Source organism: Rhinolophus sinicus, linkage group LG18 (genome assembly GCF_036562045.2).
Source record: "Rhinolophus sinicus isolate RSC01 linkage group LG18, ASM3656204v1, whole genome shotgun sequence".
In the NCBI taxonomy this organism is placed as follows: Eukaryota; Metazoa; Chordata; class Mammalia; order Chiroptera; family Rhinolophidae; genus Rhinolophus; species Rhinolophus sinicus.
The window spans coordinates 9,035,878-9,055,135 of record NC_133767.1 but is presented as its reverse complement, the minus strand read 5'-3'; the positions used below and the strand labels follow the sequence as shown (position 1 = coordinate 9,055,135).

Below are 19,258 nucleotides of genomic sequence, written 5' to 3'. Positions count from 1 at the left end.
TTTGCACCTTCCCCATGAAGGGTATAGTCATTTCTGTTTATTTAGCAGGACTATAGGACGCAATGATATAATGATATTCATACTCCTGACACGATCACATCCGGTATAGACAATAACCATCATCCTCACCTTACAGAGGAAGGACGTGAGGCTCAGAGAGGTGAAGGAACTTGCTCAAAGTCACTCAGCTGAGGAGGAACCAGAATCCCAGCCTCACCCCAAAGCCCACTCTACGTCTTTTCCTACATCCTTCTTTCCAAGGTGCTCTCTTATGATCTTTGTCTCCTTTTGGAAGGAACTCCACTGCAGAGTCTCCACAGGGAGCACACGCAGCGGGGTAGTTTTATTGCAGGGAGGTTTTTTGACCAGTGATTTCTCAGGAATGGCAGGAGTGTGTATCTGGAGCAATGGTTCTCAACCAAGGGCAAGGTTGCTCCCCAGGAGACACTTGGTAATGTCTGGAGACACTTTTGTTTGTAATGACTGGTGTCTGTGCGCTCTCTCGCGCGCTACTGCCATCTAGTGGGTGGAAGTCAGAAATGTTGCTAAACATCCCACATGCATAGGAAGCCCTGGTAACCGCGAACTATCTGGCTCAAGATGTTAATAGTACTGAGGTTCAGGAACTCTGATGGACAGAGATTCTTCCCCTTGCCTGACCCATGAGCAGCCTCTCCCCGCCATGCCTCTTCTCTGTGTCTGCAGAGGAGCCTGGACAGCCATGGGGACTGTCCCTTGTTCCAACTCCAGCACCTCTGCTTCCAGAGAGGTCAATGAAGGTAGGGGGACAAATAGGAATGAGAACACGGACAGAAAAGGCTCCCGGAGGAAATCCAGGACTCTGGGGCCCTTTCAAGCTAACCCCCTACTGACTCATTCCTTCATTTTATCACCAAATGAGCAGATATAAGCCACATTGATTGGTGTGGAACTGCATTCGATTTGAGGAGGGAGAGATCATTTTTCAGGGGCAGCTCTTGGGCTCAATGCTGGCGCAGAATTTCTGCCACCTTGGAGATATATGAGTCAAGTTACTAAGAAATAAAACTGGACATTCCACAAGTAATCATCGTGTATGGTCTAGGGAGATTCCCTTTGCCTGGTGTTCTTGAATTCCGTCCCCCCATTTTGCTGTATGTGATTTATTAAACTAGTGTTAATCAACTGTTTAATAACTCTATGTGCCAGGCATTACGCGAAGGGCTTTGTGAGTATAATCTCAGTGGACCTGAATACCAGCTGATGAAGTGGGCCCCACCGCTACCTTTACTTTATAGGTGAGGAGACTGAGCCTGAGAGCAGGTAAGCAGTTTCTCCAAGCTCACCGCGTAAATAAGGTGTACGGCTGAGATCTGACACTGCTTCTGATGAACTCCAGTGACCAAGCTCTTAACTGGCGTCTAAAAGGCTGAATCTGGCACTTGAATATGTTTGCTTGACCTGTACCATGTTTAAAAAAAATTTTTTTTGCCAATAGTTAAAAAATTTAAGATTTTACAAAAATTTGATCTTTTCACTCTTCTTAAAAAATAGGAGTATCTGGGCCGGCCCGGTGGCTCAGGCGGTTGGAGCTCCATGCTCCTAATGTCGAAGGCTGCCAGTTCGATTCCCACATGGGCCAGTGGGCTCTCAACCACAACGTTGCCGGTTCGACTCCCACAAGGGGTGATGGGCTGTGCCCCCTGCAAATAACAATGGCAACTGGACCTGGAGCTGAACTGTGCCCTCCACAACTACGATTGAAAGGACAACTTGACTTGGGAAAAATCCTGGAAGTACACACTCTTTCCCCAATAATAATAATAAAAAAGATATCTGGTAATGCTGCAAATTCTCACCTGGCAACAATTGGCTGACGCTGAGTAATAGCTGCCCTTTTTGGATAGTGCTGTCACTCATTTATGTGACTTGCTTGGCTCCTGTAGGTAACTGAGGTTTTGACCTTTGGTCAAAACCACTCTGGCACGTGAGGAGTGAGAGAAGAGAGAACAATGCCCACATGTGTTATGAACATTATTCCCTTTGAATCCTCTACTCGTGGGCAATATGACCCAATCTGACCTTGAACTTGACCAGCTCCTCCTTGGGCCACAAGGATGTGAGACTTCACTGCCCATCACTGTGCCCTGAGGTGTGTAGAAAAGGCAGGAATCAGGACCTCCTTACAAGCCAGTGAAAAGGCTCAGGCCTTCTCTCTAAATCCTTTAGCTCTTCAAAGTCCCAAATTTCAGAATTCCTACAGGTATTATTACGCTACTTGTCAGGTCTGGGTCAGCCCCCCTGACTATCAGCCATAATTCTGGTGCCCAGAGGGAGCAAAACCAGGTTCAAGCGCCCTCCTTTGCAGAGTTCTGACTTAACAAGGCTTATTTATGTCTCCATGTGCTACAGCTTACAATAGCATTGTCTTTCCCACACATAAATAATGTATAAATCGTATTAAGTCGCTGCGCAGGCTTTCCAGTCCTTGGGGAGGCAGAAGGACAAAGAAATCAACCTTACACAGATGCTTCGTGTATGTACATCTCTACCTTTCTTGAATTAAATGTGGCGTTCGGCCCACTCTTGGAGAGAAGTCCCAAAGGAATGTTTTTACATACTGTCATGGATTCAACATGGTTGCCAGTTAAAGCCCATGAACTCACTGCTGGATGATGATGATGATGGTGATGGTGATGATGGTGACGCTGATGATGGTGATGATGATGACGATAGCATCTCCACTGAGAGTACCTGTTACCTACTGTGTTGGATGCTTTACATGTATCATCTCCAATCTTCATAACAAGCCTTTGAAGTTGGCATTATTATTTACATTTTGCGGATGAGAAAACTGAGGCTCTGAGAGCTTACATGCTTGAGGTCACAAGCTAGAAAAGTCACAGCTGGTGAAGTTCAAAGGTAGTTTTATTTGCGTTTCAAAACTTCCGCCCGGCCACAGATGTCAATTCTCCAGCAATTTAAACTATCGGGGCTACCCAAGAGTACAATTTGGAAGAGATCCATCTGCCCCATTTCCGAGTTATCCAGTGAAAATCCGTGGGAGACTTCAAGCTGTCATCATTGCATAAGTCTTAAGTTGGGCAGCTTCAAGAAGTGGAGGTTTGAGAACTCATTTAGAATGGACATGGGGAATTCAGAGCAATGAGTGGTGGTGGGCCACTTACCCCCTTCCGAGATGACCCCTGACAATGCATGAGCCCCTCTCTCCGAGGTTCCCTTAATTAGGCAAAGCACAGAGAACATGGTTTCAGAATTGCTAAATGGGTTAGTGGCTGCCCTGTAATAAGACATGTTAACCGTTTATCCAGAGGAGCTCAATTAGCATGAGTCAACCAGTGGTTAATAATAATAATAAAAGGGAATGATTACTGGATGAAAGGTTTTTATTTTCATTTCACAGGAATCATTTGTTAAATGTGAAGTGGCTTTTATCTTTCACTGAAGAGAGAAGGAAGGCCCAGGATGTATCTCGAAGGCCTTAGTGACACGATGACAGGGAAGGGGCACTGAGGAGGGCGCTTTCTGGGTATTTTTCTTTGAGGCTTAGGATGGAAACAGGTGCTAAATGGATCCTTCTTCCTCTCTTTCCTCTTCCCGTCATTTTTTCCATCTTACACTTTGCCCACACTCTCCAGGGGCCTGATCACACACAAGGAGTCATGACTCCTGAATGCTCAACAGACTGTCAAAGGACTGAGTCGCATGGTCTAAAGAGTGAGAGCAAAAGACTAAGAGGCTTTCATTGGTCCCAGATGAGTCAGGGGCAGAGATGACAGTGGGCAGAGGGACAGGTATGCCTAATGCCTTCTGACCTCAGGCCGTGGGGAGCAAAAGGGACTCCCTTTCCTGACCACCTACTCTATGCTGGGCACTAGGTGTTTTAGACATTTGACGTGACTCACCCAACAACCCCGTGGGGCAAGGTGTTATTATCTCTAATTTACAGAGAAGAAAACTTATTTGTCCCCGGTGTCACAGCTGATGAGAAGTGGAGCTGATTTCAAATTTCGGTCTATCCTGAGACTTGGTTCCCTTGAGCCTTTCAAAGGATACCTTTGGCTACAGGTGTGCCCTGTTGTAGCCAGTGAGTCTATTTCTCTACAGAAGGCAAGAAGGAGTTTAAGGGGCAAATTGGATGGGAGAAAAGAGTGAGAAGCTCTGAGAGAAGATGTGAAAGGAGACATAACTGATCTGTATGTATCCTGTGTCAACTCCTGACTTTGTCATGAGCAGACTACGTGCTAAGCGCTGGTAGATACAGTTCCTGCTTAATATTTACCATCCCGTGATGCTAGTGTTATATCCTTGTGACACATGAGGATAATGAAGCAGAGAATTTAAAGGACTTGCACAGATCACACAGCTATTAAGTAGTAGAATTGGGATTTGAACACAGATGACCAGTCTCCAAAGCTCATAGTCTCATTATTTCATGTTCTCTCCTCTGTGACAAAGACACCTGGCTCTTCCATTGGCAGTGTCCCCACAGCAGTTCCGGGCAGAGTCTAGGCATATGGTCTCCCCTCCATACGTGTCTGTGTCCTAATTTCCCTTCTTTAAAGGACACCAGTCATATTTGGTTAGTGTCCACTCTAATGACCTCATTTTAACAAAATTACGTCTTTAAAGACACTATATCCAAACACAGTCACATCTGGAGTGCTGGCAACTAGGACTTCAACATATGAATTTGGTGGGAGGGGGACACAACTCAGCCCATAACAACCAGCAAATATACTTTTAAGATTTGCATACTATACTGTATGCACATTTCCATCAATCAAAAGGAAAAAAAAACTGAGAACAAAGATCAAAGTTAACGATGTGTGTGCTCAAGTATTTAGAAGGCAGTACACTGAGCTTTGCCTGCTGACTGGGTCATAGAGGGACCTTCTCACTGAACCCACAACACGGTGGAAGGGGTGAGGGAGCGCTCTGGGCTCTTACGTAAGGGCACTAATCTCATTCATGAGGCCCCACCCTCATGACCGAATCACCTCCCAAGAGCTTCACTTCCTAATGGCGTCCCATTGGAGGTTAGGATTTCAGCATTCGGATTTTGGGGGGACACAAGCATTGAGTCCATAACAGTCCCCATTCTCATGAAGCTTGCATTTTGGAGTGTTCCATTCGCGGTTGTGATTTCCAGGGATGCACACAGTGGGCACACCCACCTATGAGCTGCTCAGCCTTACCTTGACCTCCATGCGTACCATGCCTTTCACACTTAGCTGCTTAATGCTCCAGCCCCACACATCACATTTAGCTGCTCAGTGAACACAGGCTTTCTGCCTCCACTTGGATGATGAATGCCACAGCAGCCCCTTGTTGTGCAAAGATAAATCACTCCAGGTCCAAGTGGTAAACCACAGAAATAACAGCAATTTATATATACCCCAGGAGTCCCTTGTGAGAACTCCTTCACTATTTATGATGTGTAGTGATGAAAGTTAAAAGCATGGATGGGAGTGGCAGCTTTATTTTATTACCATCTGCACACCACAAAAGAAACCCAAATGGAAATGCTCGTTGGGAAGCCAGTTTGTTAGGAAACCCTCATGACCCAGAATTTATCATGGGAAAAAAAAATACACATCCACACAAAGCTATAGTCATATTTTCAATCCTGGCTGAATGTTTCTGAATTGGAACAAAGGGATTTTTCAATATTCTTAAACGACTTCTAGGCTTACGGTCCAAATCCTGATGAGCAAAATGTTGCACTAATTCAAGTCACAATAATAGAAAATAAATAATCATTCTGCCAGTGTTTGTCCAGGGGGTTTGGGAAACTTGGACTGAGATGGAAAAAACAAATTTTTTTTCCATCATGACGTAGAAAGAATTTTTCTTATGGTGTCATAACCTGTGGGTTTGAATTCTAATTTTTACTAGGTGAACTTAGACAAGTCACTTTCACCCTTTAAATCTCAGTTTTTTAAAATCTATAAGATGACAATAAAACTAGCCATTCAGAATATTCTAAGAACTTGAAACAAAGCAAGGAAAATACTTAACACACCCTTAATATTTAGTTTGGCTCATAGTTTGTGTTCAGAAAACAGCAGCAATGATGATGATGATGGTGATGATAATGATGATGATGGTGATGATGATGATGGTGGTGATGATGGTGATGATGGTGATGATGGTGATGATGATGATGGTGATGATGATGGTGATGATGATGATGATGATGGTGATGGTGATGATGATGGTGATGATGGTGACAGTGATGACATATACAATGGCAATACTGACAATTACAGCAATAATTGGATGAAGAAAAGCAGGGAGACACACAGTCAAATCTGCCTACAGCAAACAAAGAATTAAATGGCATGAAATCAACCAGGGTACTTTGGATGTGGAAACTGTTTAAAGGCTTGAGTTTAGGCTGAAGAAAACCAACAGAATGAGAACCATCTGATAGCTGGGGTGCCCATGGTTTCTCCTTAATCAATTGTTAGTCTGGTTCATCCAAAGAGTCTGCGATCAATTAGAGATGCCTGCCATGGATTTGGACCAGAGGTGCAGTAACGTTTGTGAATTTACGGACTCTGGTGAAAGAATTTCAGCTGGAGTTCTAATACTGAGCACTTACAAGCTTTAATATTATTTGGGTGTGTCTACCTCATTAGTTTTGATAGCAGGGATCAAAACAATATTTATTGCTTATTAATAGAAATATTAATAACAATGTATTAAATTTGTTAACATTAATAATTAGAAATATTAGTGATTATAATTATTAAAATATTTATTCCCCTTTTATCTCCAGCACACAGACAACTCTTACATGCCCAATGGATGTTTGTTGAATCAAATAAAAACTGTCTTTGCAATTAGGATTAGTTAGTATTTATAACATTGTGTTCTGTTTGGAGTGGCATATGTTAAGAACAAGTTTAGAACACTTCCATCCCTATGCAACTCTCTCCTCAAAGGGTAAATAAGGGGAAATGAACAAGCTACTCTGTAAAAAATTACGTGGAGCCTCTCTTGTCACTTGCTCTATAGAAATGAATCTTTGTGAAGCCTTGGTAAAAGTTGTTCCAGCTATAACTTAATGACTGGGTTTGTGATTCACCTTCCAAAGATGCTTGTTTACTTCTCCAAGAGCCACCTTTGTTCTAGGCCAAGTTTGGCTCAAACGAGAAATAGTCACTAAGATTTTACATGCGATGTCACAAGCTTCCCCAATCTCTTTCCAATTTGAGGCAATCCAAGGGGGGAAATGTTTATGATGCTATTTTGTCTCTTTGAATCCTTTGGCCATTACTATTCACAATTTATAGCCTCACCAATACTGAGGCAAGAAGTTTTTGAAAGATTCTACCCAAAGCCCCACGAATCAGGAAGTTTTCCAGTCTGGCTGAAGGAACAGGCACGATTCCCAGCCCTGTGTGGGTTGCACGCACCATTTCCTGTAATCTTTTGGGTGGTTCTTTAAAAGCCTAAGGTCGCTTCCTTACACCCAGGGGCTCGGTATCGAGGGGACCCTCTGCTGATCTCCGGGACATCCACATACTACTCTCTGCTCTCTGGTACTCTATTCGGCAAACTAGCTAATTTTGGGTTCTGTGGCTCACAGCTCCATTTCCCCAACTCAGAGACTCCAGGAAGTTTTGTCTGCCTTCTTCCTCCCATGGCTGCTTCCTACAACCTGCTTTGTAGAGTTTTTCAGAAACCACCCCAGAAATGGAAGTTCTGAACTTGAAAGTTGGAAGGAAGCTTCAAGGTTAACCTGTCTTGCCCTCTGAGGACCTTGAAGACACACTGTGCTACCAGGTTCTACCTTCTGTGACAATGGCTTTTAAGAAACACAGGGGGCGTTTACTACAAAACAAATGCTTCCATTCTTGCCTTCACTTTATCGTCTATAGGATGGGGGTGGGGGAGGGATATGGAAGTAGCACAGCACGAGCTGTGATGTTAGAAACACTAAGTTTGAATGCGAGTTCCATGACTTAGTTGCTGTGTGACCTTAGCCAACACTTAGCCTCTCTGAGTCTCTGTAAAATGGAGAGAAAAATGCCTCCTTGAAATAGTGGTTGAGGGCTTGAAAGCGGCAATATAATTGCCTTATGCTCTGCCTGGTGCATAGTCGGTGCTCAACCAATAGTAGCTTATTTCCGGTATTATAATGAAATGAGGGGGTGGCCCGCAGCCGACCCGGGAGGGCTCTATGACTCAGAACAGAAGCAGGTCACTTGCTGGTACTTGTCCTCATTAGTAGCTACTGAAAGGGCCACAGCAGGGCTTTTCTCCATGTAAAACACCGCCAGGTGAGCACAGGCAGGCAAAACCAGCCCCCTCACTCCTTGGGAGGGCAGGGAGCCGGGCACATCCCAGCAGCAGGTAGTGACCAAAGGCCAGGTAAATGACGTTCTGTCATCACTAACCCTCATCACCACATCAGCAAAGCTGGGGAGATGAAATAAGCTCAGCTGGGTCAAATGGCTCTGCTCTTGAGTCCGCCATCCCAGGCCAGTGGGGCTGGTGTCACTGGCCTGACTGGTCCTCTCCTCTGGCTGCAGGTGAACCCTTTCCGCGATAACTTGTGCACTGGACAAGGCCGGACTGATAGAACCGTGAAATCAACATGACAGCTACCACTTACTGAGTTCTGTGTGCATTTCCACCTCCACCTGCTGTACTAATTCCTTCAAGAAGCATTACAGAACCAAGTCCTTCATGGGCTAAGTCAAATGCTGGCACCCTCTTGCTTTAAAACCCTTTAAAAACGGTCTAAAAATGATCTGCTACACTTGGAACAAAATCCACATTTCTAACCATGTCCTAACAGTTCTACACGATCTGACCCTGCTGCAAACTAATTTTCTCCTCCCTCCTGCTTTCTACACTTCAGCAACACGATCCTTTCTGATTCTTGAATGCGTACACTCTTTCCTGCCCCAGGGCCTTTGCACTTGCTGTCCCCTCCTGCCTGGGATAGTCTTCTACGTGATTTTTGTATGCCTGTCTCATTTTTTAAGTCTTCCTCAAGTGTTAATTACTTACAGAGATCCTCTCTGAGCATCTACAGCTGCTCACAGGTTTGACAGATGCTGTGCTATTAGGAACCATCATTATTCCCATTTTACAGATGACAAAACGGAGGTTCAGAAAAGTGATAAAGCTTCTCTAAGACCCCACAGCTTGGTGGCATTGCAGTTGAATCTGAAGGCAAGTGACTTTTCCATTGTTTTGTAGGTATTAGGCTTGGGTGTGTACCAGGGGGACCCCCACCTCCTCACCCCCTTTTCTTCTTCCTCCTTCTTCTTTGTCATGTTGGGATTGAGTTGATTAACATTGTATCTCTTTCGATGGCACGTTTTAATAGGGGTTTAAGCAAACTTCCTGGACTAGGGTGTTAGCCTCTTTCTTATAGGTCAGCACCTCTATTTCTTATTATAGACAAGAATGGAAACAGCCCGTGCTGTGGGCAGATCAAAACTGCCAATCTTAAACGTGTCCGTATTCTAAAGCAGTTTGTGAACTAAAATGGGTAGTGTGCTCTCCCCCTCAGGCCAGTCCAGTATAGGGGTATAAATAGGCCCCAACTCTAAGCATAAACGTTATTTCCCTGTCTGTGGGACCTACCATGGGAGAACCCCATCCATTGCCACGCTCGCCCAAGCCCAAATACCTCTTCTTTCCCATTTCTCCTTATTGCTGCCAAGCTATGTCAGTAGTCGAGACCATCAATTCCAGAGATCGAAAGGACAGATGTAATTATGAAATGCATTTCTCCTCCTACTGAATTCCTTAGGGCAATTGGGCTGTCAGTGGAATCAAGAAAATGTGAACTGAGGCTAGAAAATAGTAGTCAACAGAAACCAACATCAAGATAGTCCAGATGATGGACATTGTGACAAAGAAGATAAAGCATCAATTTAAGTATGTTCAAGACCTTAAAGGGAAATTTAGTCTTTGTGAGTAAGCCGTTAAGGAATATCAATGGAGAAATGGAAATTATGTAAAAGAACAAAATGGAAATTCTGAATGGAAAAGTACGGTAATTGAAATGAAAGATTTACTTGATGAATTTGAGGATGGGGGATTCATTTCAAAGGGTCACATGGCAACTTTCTGGGGTGGTGAAAATGTCACATATCATCCGTAGGGATGGTGACTGTTGGGGAAATATAATTGAAAACAAAATCTTCTCCCAATCCAGAAAACCTCTCCACAAAGGTAGAAGAGAAAAAACACAATTTTATTATTGCGAAAGCATTAAACCAGAATGCGATGCTCATCACAGGCGACCTACCAAGAGATTACAAAAAAATAAGCTCTCCCTTCTCTATAGCCAAGCAAATATAGCCCATTACGTGTCCTCAAGGTAAAGGAAACTTTGAAAACACTGATTTGGAAAGATATATATACCCTTATGTTCATTGCAGCATTATTTACAATAGCCAAGACATGGAAACAACCCATGTTTCTTTCACTGGATGATTGAATAAAGACGATACAGTACATACACACAATGGAATACCACTCAGCCATGAAAAAGAATGAAATATTGCTGTTTGTGACAACATAGATCTTGAGAGTAACACGCTCTATGAACTAAGTCAGTCAGAAAAGGACAAGAACCATACGATTTTACTCATATGAGGGATATAAAACAGAACACAACAAACAAACAAAAACTCATAGACACAGGCAACAGTATGGTGGTTATCAGCAGCGAGGGGCTGTGGGGGGAGGTCAAAGAGGGTAAAGGGGGTCTAATATATGGTGACGGAGGGAGACTAGACTTTGGGTGGTGAGCACACAATACAATACACAGATGAGGTGTTATAGAATTGTACACCTGAAATTTCTGTGATGCTACTAACCAATGTTACCCCAACCAATTTAAGGAAATAAATGATAACTAGTTCCTAAGTAAGAGGACGTGACAGCACCCTTCGTCACACATGGTCCACCCTAGATTCACCTGGAAATTGGGGTGGCCACGTATGTTTGCTAGTTGGGTTTATCCAAAGGGAAAATAAGCATCTCGTGTTTTTATGACACAGGTAGTTTTACAACTTGGAGTTAGGTTCCCACCCTCCCATAAGACACTGGGAAACAAAGGTACTATCTTCCTTGGTTACATTTCAAAGAGATGGCTTGCAGGTCCATGAGAAAGACGTGACTGGTTCCTGAAGCTGGCCAGAGACTTATTTTAAAAAAGATTTACACATATTTCAATGAGACAGAGAAATAACTTAAACTTATAACTTTGCTCAAGTAAATTTACGCTCTAAGAAAAGGGACTGGGGAGAAGTCTCTTTCCTTATTTCCAACACCAAGAATTAAGCTTCTTTTTTTAAGCGGGTATTTGCCCTTATATGACATAAGTGTATGTATTTGTCCAAATTATCAAACTGTACACGTAAAGTGTGTGCATTTTTGTATACGAGAGCTATACCTCAAAAGAGGTGATTTAAAAGTGACACAGGGGATCTGGAACACTTCCATGCTTTTATACAGGGCACTTTAAAACCTTTCTAGGCTTTCCTTGGAATTTTCACAAATTTCCCTGAGTTGTTTTCACTGTCATAACAGTGTTAGAAAAATTGTAGCTAGATTAGACCCAAGTTCATGTATCATAAATCCTCTTAAATTTTGTGGCAATGGAACCCAATTCCATCAAATAACAGAAAAAATACGATTCAAAGGGAATTTAGTAAAGAACCTTAAAATAATGTAAACCTATGATTTGATGAAACCTATTGTAAGCCAGGAGTTTTTTCTTTCTCTCTCTCCTCCCAAATGTAACTGAGCACTACGAGAACCTATATTTTTGCGAGGGGCTGAGCATATAATAGTGAGTATCACACTTAGGGTCCCTGCCCTCAAGGAGCTTATGGGCCAGCAAGGTAGCCAGATAGTAAACAGATGATTATACTAATACTTATTTGGTTATATTATGATAAGTGCAAGAAGAGTTTCAAGGTGCAATGAAAGTACATGGTGTGTGTGTGTGTGTGTGTGTGTGTGTGTGTGTGTGTGTGTGTTTAAGACCCACCTGGTCAGTTTGGACGTCTCCCCTGAGGACTGGGAGAATCTGTATCTGACCCTCGCTCACCTTTCCAGCCTCATCTTGTGCCTCACCCTTCACCCTTGTTCACTCCCTGTGAATCTAGATACCGTCTTTCTCTCTGTTCCCTGAACACTGAAGCTAGTCCTGACTTTGGCCTCTGCACATTCTGTTCTCTGTCTGGAACACCCTCCACCAGATCTTTAAATGGTGGGCTTCCCCTTGCCATTGGGTCTTGTCCCAAATGCTTCGGCCAGGATCCACAGCCCCGCATGTGAAGACGTCCCCCACAACCCCCCCATCACTCCCTCCCTCTAGCCCTCTCCCTCGATCCACGTGCCGTTGATGCTACCACGCCCAAACCACAATTTCAGTAGCAAGATTCTGAGGAATTTCCTCCTTCGGATCAGAGAGAGGAGAGAGAGGCATGAGGTTGGCATTTTGGCCCGTGGTCGCTATGATTTTAGGGAATGACACTGGGCTCTTGTGCTGTGGATTCTGTGGGGAATAGCTTTGTCAGTTTCCCATTCAGAAACAACAACAACAAAACCCTATGCTGGTGCCAAATGCTGCGCCAGGAGCTTTCCTTGGACCATTCCATTTAACTCTTAGACTATCTCTCACTCACAGAGGAGAAACCCAAAGCTCAGAGAAGATAGGAATTTGCTTGGGATCTCACAGCAAGGAAGTGGCTGAGCATGGATATAATTTATGATTTGTCTGATGCTAGAAATTTCCTCTTTCTACCATAGCCCATAGTTTCTTTTGATGTTGTATTTTAAAACTGCATTTTCTCACAAGAGTCAAATTGATGAGAGATGATCTTCTGGGAAATGAACAGCAAATATCTGGAAGACATCTTTCTGAAATTTACCATTTTCACATCTGTGGTCATTAGGACACTGGGTGAGGTGGGCTGGGTCCCCCTCAAATCCCAGTGGGTGGCTTTGAGGAAGTCGGCTACGCCCATCTGGTCTTGAATTCTTCACTTGTAAAACAGGACTGCCAATACCGATTCAACATTTGCAAATATTAAGTGGAAATGCTGGGCCAACATTAGGCACAGAGGAAGCTTCGCATGGGTATTCATTATCATTAATCTACTGTTAATGGCAATCATTACAGTTAATGGTTTTCATCAATTCCACAGTTATTAGTAGAATCCCTTCATCAACGTGCTGGACTAGGACAGCCCTGGGCTGATGGAAGGTGAGTTCGTCGTAGCCAAGGGTACCTGGATCTCACAAGCCAAGGTGTGAGATAGCCCAGTTCTCATTTCCCCTAGGTTACCAGATGCCAATCCTTGGAAAAAGGCGGGCACACGAATGAATTGTGATTACGTTGGTTACGTTTGTAAGCCTGATCATTTCTGGCCCAGTGGATACACCACAGTCTGTCTGACTGAGCTCTTCAGCGAGAGGGCTCTTGTCGTCTGTCGTCTGAGTCAGCGGCCCCCACGGATTCACCTGGCGTGGTCTCAGGAGAAGGAGACATGACTGATAAAGGCAGCGCCAACATAACCATCTCTGTGACCCGACATGCCTCACACCACTTTCCATTTGTCAAACAAATTAATCTGGATGTGTCATTTAAACACACAGCGACGCTCACTCACAGAGCTGAGGACGGGCGGGGTGGAAGAGATGTCCCTTCTCCAGGCTGGGAGAGGACAGCCTGGCCACATTTCGCTCCATGTCTGATTTCCCCAGGCTTTTATTGTTTTCCCATGGTTAAAGGATGTTCATTGTTTTGTAACCCCTTAAAATTTGGAAGCCTGGGATCGTGACATCCATTCCTCAAAAACTGTAGAGGATATTGAAAATAAGTAAAAGCCTCTGTGTTTCCCTTTACATTGTCTAGTAGTTCATATTAAGTTTACCTCATCTAGTTTTAAAAGAGAATTCTTATGCTATAGTACAATTGAAAACTGAATATGGTTTGTTCATATTTTACTTGGTCTGTGTAGAGGGGTTTTTAATTTTGTCTTTGTTTCTTTTATTCTTACTTAAAAACTACAGAACAGTAACATTGCCCAAGTGTCCATCAACCAAAAAGAACCAATTCATAACATTTTATCATATTTTTATAAATGGACTTTAAATGTTTAATTATTTCCCAATATTTAAAAATATGAGGTTTTTAACATAACAATGTGGATTTCTGGATTGAAAAATGCAAAAAAGCCAGGCAAAAACTGGGCTTGCCTTTGTAGGTGGTAATATTTACCTGGACCTGAGTTGTTCCCATTCAAGGGGCTGAACTCTCCAGTTTGCCTCAGTCCCCACCATTCCCTATCACTTCTTACACACAGCATGGTTTGACCCTTGTAGGTAGATGCGTTTCTGACTCATTTTTTTTCTGTGATCTTCTTTCTCTTTCTTCTCTTCCCTGATGGTTCCCTTGGTTTCTTACTTTCTCTGATCTTCTCCCGAGCACTTCTTTCTCTCAACCTTTCATCAGAATGTCAGTTTTTAAGTTCTACCCAACTTTCACCTGGCTGGGCTTGGGGATGGGTGGAAATCTGATATCCTTCAAGCTCTGTGTTAGAGAGGAGAGGCTGAAGGAAAGGGTCTTTCAGGTTCAGCTTTGGAAAGCAACTTTAAGACAAAGCTTTCTCCTGGTAACGACTGACCATCTCTTAGCGTAACTCCAGTTTAGCGTAACTCTACATGAGTCTCTCTTTGTCTTTTCTCCACCAATTCACACCTTCTTATTTTCATTTGAAGAAGGCCAGGATCTCAGAACAGCAGTGGTTAGAAATTTATTTACTGGGAATGGAATGAGGTGGGGAGAAATCTCCATCGTGCCACTGTATAAACTTCGAAGAATATGCATAATATTACAAAGTCAAAAAAAAATTCTTAAATACAACACAAAGGGTAGGCCCCTCCAGTACATTCCCTCCAGTATATTTTCTTGCCTCTACATAGTTGGGACCAAAGTAATACAACCTTGCATCTTCATTAGTTTGCTACTCATTGTGTAGTAAGTCGTTCCCCATGATATTAAAAACACTCATAATCATCGTCTTAATGACTGCATAACAGTCCGTCATATTCCTGTGCTCTCATTTGTTTAATTAGTGCCATAATACGGGGCAGCGGATTGTTTCCTGTTCTCTAGATTGTAAATAACATTGCATACAATCTGTCCATGTTTCATGGTATTTCCTTACGATGTTTTCTAGAAGGAGGACTTTTGGATTAAAGAGTTGGACATTGTTAAGTGTCTTGCTGCCTTTGCCAAAATTGAAGCTCACATTTTGATATATGGGTGGGTATTGTCTTGTACAGATGTTGTGATATTTTGGTTCCATTTCCCAAGGGACTGGATGAGCAGGGGTGATGAAGAGAAAGGTAGGCATTGGGATGCTGGATGAGAGATGTTTGGACGCTTCTTTAATGGAAAGTACAGCCAGACACTGAAGTCGTCTGTGGAAGTGCATTTCATTCCTGGCTAAATGATTTCCTGAAATTGGTTTCTTGTCAGTTTCCTCCACTGCAGTGGTATTAGCCAAAGTGTGTGTGTCAGATCGCTTTTGTAGTCATTCCATTTTTCTCCCTGAATCTTGACAAAATATCGTTCTTCCCTTTTTCCCTCCCTCCCTCCCTCCCTCCCTCCCTCCTTCCTTCATCCCTTCCTTCCTTCCTTCCTTCCTTCCTTCCTTCCTTCCTTCCTTCCTTCCTTCCTTCCATATCTGCTTCCAATAATTACCATGTCTTGAGTGCCTACGATGGGACAGGCACCACGCATGGCTCTTTGCCTCACGATTCATTTACTCTTCTCCACAAAGTCCCAGCTGGTCATCCCTGTCCCACTTTTACGTCCAGGGAGGCTGAAACCTGGAGAAGGTTATCCAGTGTGCAGAATACTACCCTTCTGGCAGGTGAGCAACAGCACTGGACTCAGCTTTTGTCTCCAGCCCATGCTGGTCCACGAAGCCTGCCCATAAGGTAACTCCCCGGTTCAGCCTGCATTGGGTTAACTGGTAGAGGGCTGCCCCCCTCTCTTTACTTGGTCTTTGAGTGATGTTGTATTGTTACCTGTGGGTCTGCTAGAGGGTATCCCATCTGATTTCCTTGAGAGTAGAGGCTGGGTGTTATCATTTCTATATTCTCAGTACCTAGCACATAGTAGGCACTTAACGTAGCACATTGTAGTCCCCTTATAATATATGTGAAATGAATCCTGCTGGAGTACCTGACAGGCTCACTCATATGCCTTTATAAGCCCCATGCTTTTATTTTATTATTATTATTATTATTATTATTATTATTATTATTATTATTATTTTTGCATAGTCTAAAGCTTCCTGTTTAACAAGGTACATGACAGCTTCTGGAAGTTTTTCAACTCCTTTGCATCCAATACCAGGAGGACCCAAAGAGCTAAAGTCATAATTGGTGTGACCACAGGTGCATGACACAGCACTCTCTTTTCCTAAAACCAAAAGACTCCCACATGCATTGGCATTTTGCTAACACATATGAATCCTTCTCTTTAGGAAGCGTGCAGCAGTCGGTGATGGGTGAAAGACTTTTCAAGTGCTTTTCATTTACTTCCTAGGTGTTTCTGCTTAGGAAGGGCAGAGTCTCAATAAGAGAGTCAGCGAAGCTAATGGGATCAGGTAGATCACACCTGTGCCTGATAAAAAGTAGTTGAAATGAAGTGAATACAGGTTTAGATCCAGGATGGCTTTGTCAATCCCCAGTGATGGCACCTTTGGAAAATTTCCTAATCTTTCTGAGCCTCAGTTTCCTCACATCTAAGCTGGGGACAATTGTTCACATCCTGAATTACTGCAATAAGGATTTGACATAATGAATGTAATTTATTTAGCAGAGGATCTGGCATTAATTATTGATATTCAAACAAATGAGAAACAGAAACTCATAGACACAGACAATAGTTTAGTGGTTACCAGAGGGTAAGGGAGGTGGGGGATGGGAGATGAGGGTAAAGGGGGATCAAATATATGGTGATGGAAGGAGAACTGACTCTGGGTGGTGAACACACAATGGGATTTATAGATGATGTAATACAGAATTGTACACCTGAAATCTATGTAATTTTACTAACAATTGTCACCCCAATAAATTAAAAAAATTTTTTTTTTAAATTATTGATATTGATGTTACTATTATTGTTTATCTGTCTATATCTATCTATCTGTTTATTTATCTCTGTGTTTTACAACATTCTTCTGGCTGGGTTTTCCCCCAATGTTTTCTCTCCACTTGGAGTTTTCTGCATAGGGAGAGCCTTTGTCTGTCTATTTGTGTTAAAACCAGGTCTTACTTTCCTCACTTCATTCCTCCTGCTGACACGGTTTTATGGGTAATGCAGAGAACTGACAAGTAAACAAACAGATAATATAATGTTGTGAGCTGATGGTACAATGGAACAGAGATCAAGGTGAAGGGACAGAGAAGACTGAGGGTGGCATTTTACACAGAGTGGTCAGGGAAGGCTTCTCAGAGGAGTCGGCATTTGAGCAAAGGCTTGCATGAAGTGAGGGAAAAAGCTGGGCGGATATTTGCCTCAAGTGTGTTTCATGCTGATGGAAAAGCTTGTGCACAAGTGCTGAGGCAGAAGTGGAGGTGGTGGGTTCCAGAAACATCTGGGGGGCTGAAGTGAAATGAGTGCTACAATGTCAGAAAGAAAGTTAGGGGCCAAATCAGTTAGAACTTGGTAGGACGCGGTGGAGACTTAGTCCACAGGTGAGGAGGGGCCAGTGGAGGGCGTTGGGTGGGGAGTGACGCGGTGGGCCTCCCCCTTGAGAAGCAGCACGTGAGCGTTTGAGTGGACAGAGGGAGCTGAGTGGAAACATGGAAGCCAAATGGAGGCTCTGGGCAAGAGCGATGGTGGCTTATGCCGCCGTGTTTCCATGGTGATGGCAAGCAGTGGTCAGGTTAGACATGTGGCTTGTGTTGTTTTGTGTGAATGTGCATGTGTGTGTCTTATGCAGTGGTTTTCTGCTGCTCGCTGCTGCTACAGCTAGTGATGGTGTATGTGTGTCTCTCTTTCTGTCTGTTTGTCTGTCTCTCTCTCTCTCTGTGTATGTGTAAGAAAGGGAGAGACAAATGTGACTGGACTCGAAATCATGTCACCGGAGAAGGCAGGGACTGTTCCGCCACCGCTAGAGTTATCCAGGTAGACTTGACATTCATGAAACTAAAAAATGAAGAAACCCATCAAATGGCCTCTCCCCCCAAAATGCAATATAAATTCAGCAACTGGATAAGCGGATGCTACTTTTGTTTCTATTCAACACGAGAACAATTACAGCTAAACACCTTGGAGAAAGTCATCCAGGCTCCAAGTTCGCTAATTCCATTTCTAAAATAGCTCTATCGTCGTCACTTGCTCATGGTGGGGATAATTAAAACTAATGGAGTGAATTTGGGAGTGTGAATCAGAGACTGAGCAGAGAATCTGACGGTGATTACAGACGGGGTGGCTCCTTTGAAGGTAATTGTTGAACGACCCTTCTTCATTTGTATTCATGGAGATAAAGATCCATTTTCATGAGGTTGGTAAACACTTCAGAGGAGCCATCCGTGTGTTACCTTTTAGAATTTAGAATTCTTCATTACAGTTTAAGAGTTCTAGGATTTTACCTGCTGGTCACAAATGACTAAGCATGAGACATTATATGTCTTTTATCCTTCTTCTGAATAATGAATTTAAGAGATGAGAAACTAGAGAAGGAGGGACAAGAAGGAGGGAGGGAGAAAGAAACTCATTTATGAGTTTATGGAATAAATATTTAAGTACTTATGCCACAGACCCTACTGTGCCAGGTTGTGACCAGGTCTCTCTTCTCATGTATTTACATTTGAGTTGGGAGAAACAGAAAACACATGAGTTGGTGATAAGTATATGCAAGAATAAAAATAAGGAGTGGGTCAGAGGGAGCTGGGTGGTCAGGGAAGCCCCCTCAGAGGTGGTGACTTTTTTCTTTTTTTAAGGAGGACGCAACTCACCGTGGCCCATGAAGGGATCGAACCGGCAACCTTGGTGTTATTTGCACCGCGCTCTAACCAACTGAGCTAACCGGCCACACCCGAGGTTGTAACTTTTAAGCTAAGATTCAGTGACAAGAAAGAGACAGACACCTAAAAATCAAAAGGAGAGCATTTGATGCTAATGGAACAGTGACTGCAGAGGCCCAATGATGCAAAGGGACAGAAGTGCCTGAGTAAGGAGGGCACG

The 19,258-nt window shown here is 43.3% G+C and overlaps 1 long non-coding RNA gene across 1 annotated transcript in view; it reads right to left on the bottom strand.

The window, feature by feature from the left end:
* The window catches only part of LOC141569480 (uncharacterized), a 48,378-nt gene extending 42,967 nt beyond the window's left edge, over positions 1 to 5,411 (bottom strand). The window contains exon 1 of the long non-coding RNA XR_012493172.1: positions 5,199 to 5,411. This is a non-coding gene — a long non-coding RNA (uncharacterized LOC141569480). The remainder of the gene's footprint in view (positions 1 to 5,198) is intronic.
* Positions 5,412 to 19,258: the final 13,847 nt, after the last annotated feature.